Raw genomic sequence first — 11,671 nt, 5'->3', positions numbered from 1 at the left:
CAGGGGTTCTTAACCTCGGGTCCATGGACCCTCAAGGGGTCCATGGACCCTCAAGGGGTCCATGGATGGGCTTCAGGGGGTCTGTGAAAGTCAAATAAATTTATTCATACTTTGTGTATGTCATACACTGTATGAGGCAATCAATTTTCAATGAAATAAAGTATATCCATTGCATGCAAAGTTGTGTTTATGTGCTTATGTGCATTTTTCTAGGGAGGGGGTCCATAGCTTCCACCAGATTTTCAAAGGGGTCCGTGACTCAAAAAAGGTTAAGAACCACTGATCTAGTCCATCATTCTGTTCACATCATGGCCGACCAGCTGCCCAAGGGAAACCCACAGGCAGGACATGAGTGTAACAGCACGCTCCTGCCCATGTTCCCTAGCAACTGCTGTATACAGCCTTACTGCCTCTGATACTGGAGGCAGCACATAGCCATGAGGGCTAGTAGCCATGGATAGCCTTCTCATCCTACTCCAGGAGTAGAAAGACTTGGGGTGAGGAGGGAAGAAAGGGGGAAATGTTGCAAAACAAGTCCTTCAGCACCTTTCCCCTACCTGTTGCCCTCCAGGTGTGCTGGACTGCTGCTCCCCTCATTCTGCCATTAGATTGGAGCACACATGACGTAGCGGCACACTGAACCTACAAGCACTGGAGTGGTGGTGGGGAAATCACAGAAGTAGTTGTGGGGCGGGAGGTGGAATATTGAGAGAGAGAAAATGGGTTAGAGAGCAGGGGCATACACGTCTCAGTTTCCTGGGGGTGGACCTGGGGCTAACCCTGGAAAAGGGGGCTAGGCTTACTTGTTTCCATTTATGTATACATTTCTATTTATATTTGTGGAAACCATCCCTCATCAACGGATCCTAGAGTGTTTAAAGCCACATATAAAAATAACCACCACTCAACAAAAAATATTACATTTTAATTATAATATTTTGATAGTTTACACACTACCCCACCGTCCCTTGTCCTATACAATATACCATCCAGGTTGAAGCCCAAGATAAAAATCAACAAACTCTTTTTTATGAATTAAAACAAGTTTATTATAGCTAACCAGAGGGAGCACTGAAGGGTGGATAAGTAAACAAAGCACCAAGGAGAAAGAATACATTCAGGATATGCACTGCTGCCATCCAGGCTGTGAGCTCACTGATGTTACCTGGTTGGGCATTGCCTCCTCCCTGGGAAATTCGGGGGGGGGGGCATTGCCACCCTCCTGGGAAATCCCAGAGGGGGCACTGAGCCCACCCCCCACCCCATAGTTTACGACCTTGTTAGAGAGTGTGTCCTGTGCTGCACGAGTGAGCCAGACATTACAGTGTTGGGATAAAACACGAGTCGAAATTGGCCAGAAGACACACCTTGTGCTTCTGTCAATTTCTGTCCCGCCGTCCCTTGTGTCAGAGCTGACGGGCCCCTTGGCTTACTTCAGCTCTAGCTGTTACGAATAAAAATCTGAACCGTGCTCATCGCTCACAATCAGACCAGTGTCCCCATTTGTTAGGGATATGCCACAAAGAGAGCAGCAGGTAATGAGGGCAGCAGAGGCAAACTCAATTTTATTCCTGCAGTTATGACAGTGCAATGATTTAAGCAGTGGAAGCTGGTGGCTCCTATTTCAGTGGGGCTGTGAAACCGCCTTTCATTCAGAACCAGTCGAAACCCTAAAGGAGCAATCCAAGGAGCCAAACCCATTTTGGGGATGGAGCTCATTTTAGATAGCTCTTTTAGAGTTCTGACTGAAACCCAGAGCGGATTCACAGTCCCACTGAAATAGGAGCCACCTAAAATGTCTATTATTATTATTAGTGTGTGTGTGTGTGTGTTTTATCAGGGTTGGGCAAACTGTTTGTTATTGCTCTCACATATCTGGAATGTAGAAGTAGATATAAAACATGGACTGGGGAGAAGAGAAATGTTACCGGTGTGCTTCACAACTGAAATAATACACATGGCCATCTAAGAGCTTTATTACACCAGCGTTATACTGTGCAATCGCTGCAAATTGCATGCAAAGGACTCTGAAATTTTCCACCTTATAATTTGCTTTTATTGTGAAGTACTCCCATGCTTTAATATACTTCAAAGGCAAAAGCCTCGCTGTATTTTGATACTAGTTTTCGAGCGTATCATCCGAGCGGCCACTGGGGTGCAGGAGCAGGATTTGAAGAAAAATTAAACAAATGCTTACATCTGCATAAGCTTTAAAGATAAAGACATCAAAATTGGCACAGTGATAGATATTAAAGAGAGCTTTAAGCATACCAAATTTGAATTGGATTGGATCATCCGTTGATTTTTTTATTTTTTTTTATTTTTTTTTACATTTCCCCCCTTAAACCCATTTCCTGGTATGCAAAGGGTCTAGCCGCCTGGTAGCAACAACAACAACAACAGCGACAAGTTTAGCGCTGTAGGGAATAATTCGAGGGAAACAGGTAGGTGGGATGAAGCTCTATCACATGGCCCCTTGAACCTGCTAAATTCGGGGTCTGAAATTACCTAGCTGCATCACTGGACAGAGGGAGTGCACTGATCTCTTTTCAGAAAATCACAATCGTGGGAGTTTTAGGAATAAGCAGCAAGCTAAAAAGGGGCCAAGTGATGAACTTACCATTCTGCTTTTGGGGTTAAGGGTTTACCCTCTGGCACTTGTTTTGTTACCGGAACTGCTGGCCTGCAGTGAGGAAGCAGAATGCCCCGTTCCATGATCTACGAATGGCTCATGGTGTATGTCAAGTGGGGACAGGAGGGGGGAATGTTCCGTGACTGACAGCTGGAAACTAAGCCTGTACAAGGAAAAGGAAGAAAATAAACCACACACAATGCACAACGTCAACGACAGAATCATGAATTCTGAGATGGATCTATAAACACTGTGTTGTCTATGGGGTTCATCAGACGAGCATTTTATCACACACTCGCTACTGCCCACGTACGGATGTGCGTATCTGCGTCCTTTAGACAACGTCATCCACCTCTTGCGCACCTCCTGCTCCTTCCGCTTGTTTTTCCGTCGCAAAATAGACCGCTTTTAATCCGACTCTTTTTTAAAACGGGATGTGCTGCAATCTCCTGCTGTGTGCAGGAAAAGCGGTGCAATAAAAATGCCCCCTGAATGGGCCATGTGGTCTTTGTTTGCTTCCTCTTTCCCCGCCGGGAAGAAAGAGGAAGTAATGAGGGACAAAAGCGGGGGCGGAAATGCTCTGAAAGAGTAATGCAGTGCTCCCTCCTCCAATTTACTAGGCTTGGGCCCACTTTTTAAGCTTCAACCATGTTATCTAGTGCAATCGAATACATGTCTACTCAAAAGTCAGGTATGCTTTAGGGTGGATTCCTGCACTGAGCTGGGGGTTGGACTCAATGGCCTCGTAGGCCCCTTCCAACTCTGCTATTCTATGATTCTATGAAAGTGAGAAAGCTCATTGAGTTCAATGGAATTTACTCTTTGGTGTGTGTAGAATTGCTGTCTTAAACTGACTCCTCCACTTTCCAGTATTCTGCTGCTTCCCTCGGCTTGCAGGTTTTATTCAATGACTTTTTAACTTCTTATTGGAATCCTCAATGGCAGCCACTTGGGATTTCTACCTCCATCTCCCAGTATACTATTATGGCCTTTCCCCTTTTGTATTCTGATTATTCACTGACAATCAGCACACATATTTCAAATGTACACATTCTTCTCCCATTGATTAAAGCATATTCATGCACATGGATTAAGAACATAAGAAGAGCCCAGATGCTGGATCAGACCAAGGGTCCATCTAGTCCAGCACTCTGTTCACTCAGTGGCCAATCAGCTGTCGACCAGGAACCCACGAGCAGGATATGGTGCAACAGCACCCTCCCACCCATGTTCCCCATAAACTGGTGTATATAAACTGTCTCTGATACTGAAGGTAGCACATAGCCATCATGACTAGCAGTTCTTGGTAGCCTTCTTCTCCAGGAATTTATCCAAACCCTTTTTAAAAGGGGTGGACCTCCCAGAGAGCTTCGGCTATTGGGCGGTATAGAAATGTAATAAATAAATAAATAAATAAATAAAATTGGTGGCCATCATTTCTTACACGTGCACTTTACAAATGTACCTATGCCACCGAAAACATTTTGGGGGCTCCACGCATCATACAAGCTTGGAAATGTACAAACTTTGACCACAGATTGCCTCGGAGTCTGCGTTTGGTCTGGAAGGTGCAAATTGGGTGCATCCTGCTAAAAGACAAACTGAAATTAATTTCTCCTCCATCCCTACATGCAACCACCGTTTTAGGGGCACCTTGATTTCACGCTGCCTCCTAACTGGAAACATCCCGACTTGTGAGGGCTTCCTTTCCCAGAAATTAACGACGGATTTTTAAAGTGCTACAGCGTGAGCAGCAATCATTCAGTCAGCCAAGAGATGTAAAACATACCGGCCAAAATGCAACAATTAAAGGCAAGAGATGGTAAATGAATAACGGGGTCAATAATAGAATGAAAACGTAGAAAAGAAAGGTTCTTAAGTGGCTCTTCGAATGCCACCCATCGCAGAGAGAGAAGAGACTTGTTTAGAAGACTGAAACGCCTGCCGCATCTCATAGAATGTGGCATGCATGGGGTTAACAGGTGAGAAGACAGAAATAGCTCTTTGCTAGCAAGGGCATTAGGGAAACAGAACAACCAAGAGGCTGACGCAGAGGAGTATCACACTGTATCATGACTGTGAGAAGCAGCAGGGATGCTCTGCCCCCAGCCAGCTCTTCCTGCTGAACAGAACAGCGCCGGGGCAAGCCAGCCTGAAGCAGCAACACTGCTGTGCTTGGTTCAGATTTGCTGATGCTGCCCTGAGGTTGTGGAAGAACACGGCGGATCCTCTGTGTGGGTTGCCAGCAGAAATCATGGAATCCGCTTTTCCTCCCCACCCCCTCCCACCGTCCTCCAGCCTCCAATTCATATGAAAGAACAGATATGAGCTGAGTCACTGGCTTCTGTTATTTCTGGGAAGGGAAGCGAGGCCTGCAGTTCGCCAGGCAGCCCTAGTGATGAAGAACTTATTTACAGGGTGGGTGCAATGGCAGTAAGGACCCCTGCGGTGCTTTTATTACAGAGGAATAAGATAATCAAAGATTCACAGCCTCTCTGCCCGGTTCATGCCACAAACTGTGCTTAGATCTAAAATACTGCTTTATAGCGGTACTGAAGCGCACTGATAACTGTTGGGGCACATTATGCATTCCATATACTGCTTTCATAGTGTCATTTCCTGCTTTTTATTCCACATTTGTAATGATTTGGCACAAGGTGTAGATCTGCCCCATATTAGAGTTTCACTCCTAGGTGCCGTCTGTCGCATATCGTACATGACAACTGTTCCTTTTTGGGGACAATAGGGAGAAGAATTCTTATCAGGTGATAGGGATAAATATATCACATATAAGGTCTTTATAGTTGCCCTTGCAGCCTGATGGGATAGATACAAATTTATCATGCAGAACGGTGATCACCGTGCTGGGGAATCATCGATTTTAAAATGCATCTTTTAATCCGATTAGGTTTGTGATGACCAGTGGGTTTTCACCAACTAATCTATTGAATCCCCTTTCCTCCCTCCCTAAAAATGTTTTTCCCCACAACTCCCTTGCAGCTACCCAAAGACAAAAGGAAAACCACATCCGTACCATTAGTTGAACTGGCAGAATGGCCACTTATGAATCAGTAAGAGGAAATGCGGCAGACACAGATTTGCGTTAAAAATGGCATATGGTAATTTATATGTAGAGATGCAAATGTAGAAGCAATTATCATTTAAATCGAAATACAGCGCAAAATAGTGTGGGAGGCTGTGACTTGCATGTGTGCCTATCCAGTCCTGTGTTCAGGTGCTGTCTGTCGACAGGCAACAGTTCTGATGGATTTTGTCTTTAAGTAGCCGAAAGAGGAAGGAAACGCTGGATAACGGTCCTGTCCAATTCTAGTTTAAAGATAAACCCCCCAAAAGCCAGGGGAAGAACCAGGAGCGTGTCCAAAATTATTTATTATTGCCTACGTGTTTCAGACTATATAGAGACCTTCATTAGGGCAATCTAAAGGAAATTTTAAAAAGATATAGTTTTACAAAAGTAAGGAATTATACAATCATAAATGCTCATGCAAAATACTTTAAAACAGTTTTCCAAAAAGTATATTGTATGAGCGTTTGATTGTATAATTCCATACTTTTGTAAAACTACATCTTTTTAAAATTTCCTTTAGATTGCCCTGATGAAGGACCCTATATAGTCCGAAACACATAGGCAATAATAAATCCTTTTGGACACGCTCCTGGTTCCACCCCTGGCTTTTGGGGGTTTTATCTTTAAACTAGAATTGGACAGGACCGTTCTTCAAAGAGTGGATGCTTACAAACGGAGGGCAGCCATCTATAAAAGAGGACACACAGCTCTAATGATGAGTGAAGAGCTGCCCAAGTTGAATGCATCCACGCTAGGGATGCTCGGAGATTTTATTCAGTACACATATTGCTGTTGGTTTTTGTCTACTGTGTCTCCACACTTTCCCATTTCCTTTCATGCCCTGTTCTTTCTGCTTGGGTACCTCCGCTTTTGTCTACAAACTGGCTTTCGGAAAATCTGGCAAAAACAAACCCACAGTAAATGATATTTGATACCGACACACACTTGAACAAAAGGACTTGTTATCAGTCAACAGGTCTACCACCCTGGCACACGCTATTGGAAAGAAGCAGAAATTGCTACATTTCACCTGGGTTTCAGTGGTTCCCCGTTGTTTCTGCCCAGGTTGGGAAACGTAAATGCAGTTTTTGAACAAGGGAACAGCCAGTCAGTAACACACGGAGAAGTCTAGTTCATACACAAGAAAAGCATTCAGTTCTGTCCTTTGAAGGAATGGGTCTTGAAAGTGAAAGGGCCAAGGCGGCCATTGCTTTCGGCAGTATTCTTCACTTTCGGGCAAAGCTTGCATCAGAGGAAGGAGCAGCATAGTTTGTGAACAAGTTCTGACTGCAGCTGTAGTCTGAATATGCCTTTCTGAGCTCCAGAGACTGAGGGTGAAGCCAGATGGGATGGCTAGAGGCCCAGCTCTTGAAAAGCAGAATGCTGTTGAATAGCCCGTACAGCAGGAGGACAGGGTAAAAACAGCAAGTGCAGAAGTGCTTGTAGGAACCAAAGAAGAAGATGAACTGCTTGCAAGCCCTCAGCCTGTTGATCAGCGGACAGGTTAAACCTTGGCTTGGGAGTACAACCTGGGCGGCTTCTAGATGGTGGGCAGGGAAGAGTGCTTCTGGGCAGCATAGCTGGTGCACCAATTGCATCCCTTCCAGGGGAAGAAGACCCGGCCACTGCGATCCATGCAATCATCTCACATTTAGATCACTTTAACGCACTCTACGTGTGGCACCCTTGAACCGGGTCTGGATACTTCAGCCAATGCAAAACATGGCAGCCAGATTATTAGCTGTTGTGTGTTTGACAAAGCATGTAACACCGATCTTGGAACAGTTGCACTGGCATCCAGTTCATTTCTGAGCCCAATTCAAGGGTGCCGATTTTTAGCCATAAAGCCCCAAATGGTTTGGGGCCAGAGCATCTGAAATGCCCACAATACAACTAGATCCAGCTAGGATAGAACAAGCCCCATATGTCAGAATGTGGAACATTCTACAAGTTGTAGACAGACATTCATCTGCCTGCCAGTACCAATAGCCATGTGGACCATCTCTCCCAGACCAGAATCCATTTGGGGTAGTGAACTTGGCAGGGTGGGCTTACTCATTTATTTGTAGGGAGGAGTTGTAATAAGGTGGCCTAAAGTCAGATATGGTACAGCCCATTCTAACAAATCCTTTTCATGCCTCTATCGACAGGATTGCAGATTCTCTCTGTCCAGCCCAGCAGCCATCTATGGCCAGTTTTTAAGGAGACTTAAAAAAAAGAATTCTTAGACCAGCCTTTCCGAACCTGTATCTTCCAGTTGTTTTGGACTTCAACTCCTATTAGCTCAGGACAATGGTCAGGAATGTTGGGCATTGTAATTCGAAGTATCTGAAGGGCATGGGGTTGGGAAACACTGACATAGACCATCGGGAATGCTTCCATAGAGGGGGGGGGGGAATCCCAGTGCTAACAGCCAGAAGGCGTTGTGCAGCTATTTCATCTTCTTTGATTTCCATGGTAAGAAAAAAAGGCAAAACAAGTGGTGAGAAGATATCAGACGGTTACAAGAAGAAGTAGTAGTCTTCTACTCCCTTCCATGCAGTTAAAATTCGGTGAGGCAGGGTGATGATTCCATTAAAACACTTCTCTACTACAGTCATAAATACATAAGATGAGCCCTGCTGGATCAGGCCAAGGGTCCATCTAGTCCAGCACTCTGTTCACATAGTGCCCAACCAGCTGTTGACCAGGGACCCACAAGCAGGACATGGTGCAACAGCAACCTCCCACCCAAGTTCTTCAAATACTTAAAAGGTTGTCACCCAGAGGAGGGCCAGGATCTCTTTTCGATCCTCCCAGAGTGCAGGACACGGAATAACGGGCTCAAGTTACAGGAAGCCAGATTCCGGCTGGACATCAGGAAAAACTTCCTGACTGTTAGAGCAGTATGAGAATGGAACCAGTTACCTAGGGAGGTTGTGGTCTCTCCCACACTAGAGGCCTTCAAGAGGCAGCTGGACAACCATCCGTCAGGTATGCTTTAGGGTGGATTCCTGCATTGAGCAGGGGGTTGGACTCAATGGCCTTGTAGGCCCCTTCCAACTCCGCTATTCTATGATTCCCCAGCAAATGGAGTGTAAAGGCTTATTACCTCTGATACCAGAGTTAGCACATAGCTTTCAGGACTGATAGCCTTCTCCTCCAGGAATGTATCCAGTCCCCTTTTAAAGCCATCCAAATAGGTGGCCATCACTAATTGGTGGTCAATTCCAGTTGTATTCCTCCACCATGCCATCTGCTTGTTTCCCCAGCAGCCACAGACTTTCTTTTATAATCCTGTCCAGGGGCACAGAGATGCAGAGGGCCAGCACGAGATGCAAATCATGCGCCTCCATTCACTGACACTTGCAACCAAGTGGCTGCTCTTCACTGGATGGAAATAGCAGTGCTCGCGGGCGGGGTGGGGGGCGGGGAGGGAAACTATAGGACTCCCTGAATTGCTGGCCATGGGAGAGGATTCCAAGAAGAGATGCCCAGCAGCTGCCTTTGTAAAGATTGTGATGGCGCATCGGTATAGAAAAGTTTGGACACACCAAGCAGAGGAGCTCAAAGAACTGCGAGGAAAGGCTACACCCTCCCCACAGAATATTTGGCAGCAGGATATCTTAACGTTCACAGCACCAGCTTGACGTTACTCCATAATGTGGCTGCAGCTATTGCACCACCAGCCACAAGGAAGCAATGTGTGTGTGGATCAGTAGGCACTTTTAACCCTTTCATCTCCTGCTGGGGTCCCAACAACTGCTCTTCTAAAACTTCTGCCTGTCTCAAATCCCTCCCCCCTAAGTCCCTCCAACCAGGGGAACAGTGCAAGCCACAGCTGCGAAGGAGGAATTTCTCTTAATCCGCCCATCAAGCAATATCTCCACCCATCAAGTTTTTAACCCAGTGTGAGAGTTTTGGCAAAGAGAGGGATTTTTTCTTCTGCCACTGCTTAGTTATAGGTATTGCCTTTGAAGTCAGCTGAACAGGGACCCCTAGAGTCCAGAGTTGGGTAACGCAAGCATTTTAGTCACACAATAATGCTTATTTGTAAGTTCTAAACACGTTAGATTTTCATTAGGTGGCAAAATTGGGACTATGTTACAGTAGCTGAACAGGGACATGTGAAGCAGGCCAGCTCGGAGAGAGATGTGTATCACTAGCCAAAGGCCATGAAAGAGTTATACGCTTTCCTAGCAGCCCAGTACAGTAGATAGCAGTACTGGGAAAAAGGCGTGGAATAATAATAATAACAACAACGACGCTGTTTTTTCTCAGGTAGACAGGCTGCTAAAACGACAGGGTTCTCAACAGGCTGTTAGAAATGCTGTATGACTCATCGTTTTATTTGCCTAAAGGAAACATGGACAGAACCTTCTAAAACTGAGCTGAATTAGAGGGCTCCAATTAAATCCAGCAAAATGTATTTTAAGTGCAAAACTAAAAGATCAACCAGGCTTGGTCCTAAAATTCAAGATCTCAATTTTGAGATTGGCATTCAACAATTTTGGTTTCCCACCTATTAAAAAAACAATTTCACTCGATTAATATTAATCGAGTGAAACACTAATTTCACTCAATTAATACGCATTACATTCTGTTGAAAGTGTTCAGGCACCAACAATAAATGATTAGGTGTCAAGTGCTGCAGTTGAGTATTGCATGTTCACACATCCAGTTGCAAGAGAATGCATCTCAGCTCCTTGGCATAATTTAGGAGGGGGCAGAGCTGAGGAGGGGATTTTTCTATTTAACTGAGAATGATGCGCCTCCTGGCCAAGATGCTAACCACCAATGCGCTTCTATGCTAAGGGTGCGGTGCCTCTGGCATGTGAGCCGAATCTAGCCTGCTACAGTTGCCTAGACGTCACCAACCTCTTTCCCAACTTCTGATCATTTGGTGGTTTCTGGCCTTTGATGCAAATGTTTAATTAGACAGATCTATGCTCTGATCAATCAGCTTAATAGGGGGCCTGAAAGAGTGGCTTCCTATTAAGCCATTTTGCTACCCCACTATCCATAGCGTTTGTTGTTTTAAATTAAGTGACATGGTTTCCAGCTTCAGGTGGACTAAAGGAATGGTGTTGCGGACAGATCAAGGCAGCCTTCCCCAACCTGGTGCCCGCCAGATGTTTTGGATGTCCACTTCCATCAACCACTACCAGCATGGCCAATGGTCAGGAATCCTGAGAGTTCTCACTCAAAACATTAGCGGGGTGTCTTTACGGTGCCACTTTTGCTGCGCGTTCCTTAACAAATCTGCAGCATCGCAGCTGCAGGGTGGGAACAGTTAATCTCTATGGTGGGAGGAAGAATGGCTGCGGTTATTTCCAGTCTCAGGTCAGCGGGAACAGCAGGGATGTGGGACAGCAGGACTCACTTGTACTGAGGAAAGCATTGATATACCCAGTGCTTGGGACAGGGAACAAATGACATCAGGAATAAGGCTATGCCCACCTGATGTCATATGGCCCACAGAGCGGCTGGCTAGGTTGGGATCATCTGGTTCTGCACCCCTGGACTAGATGGTCACCAAGGCAGAGTCAGGCCCTGATCTAGTCACAAGCAATTAAAGCCCTGAAACACCCCCGCCCCATGATAGGCATATTTAAAGTCATGCAGTACAACAGCGTCCTCCAAATTTAGATACAGAGAGTCTATGTAGATTGATAGCCCATGATGTTTTCTCATTGCTCAACAACATAAATACACTGTGTGTCAGCACCAGTTTTCAGAAGCCCTGTGCAAAGGAACTGAGGCACTCCCCACAACTGAGCTTCATCCTTCACCCAGAGCCTCTTTCCTCTTGACCTCTTGCTAAGAAAGACAATGACTGTCTTGAAATGCATCAAAGATGATTCCTCCTCCTGCGAGAGAGGTCACTTCTGCCTTGGCACTTAGGAGAACAGCAACAATGGATATTCCCTTAAGAACCACACTAGCTCTTGGGGTAGCAGGAGATTCCACCC

This window comes from Elgaria multicarinata, chromosome 17 (genome assembly GCF_023053635.1).
Source record: "Elgaria multicarinata webbii isolate HBS135686 ecotype San Diego chromosome 17, rElgMul1.1.pri, whole genome shotgun sequence".
Classification (NCBI taxonomy): Eukaryota; Metazoa; Chordata; class Lepidosauria; order Squamata; family Anguidae; genus Elgaria; species Elgaria multicarinata.
This window is presented reverse-complemented; position numbering follows the sequence as displayed.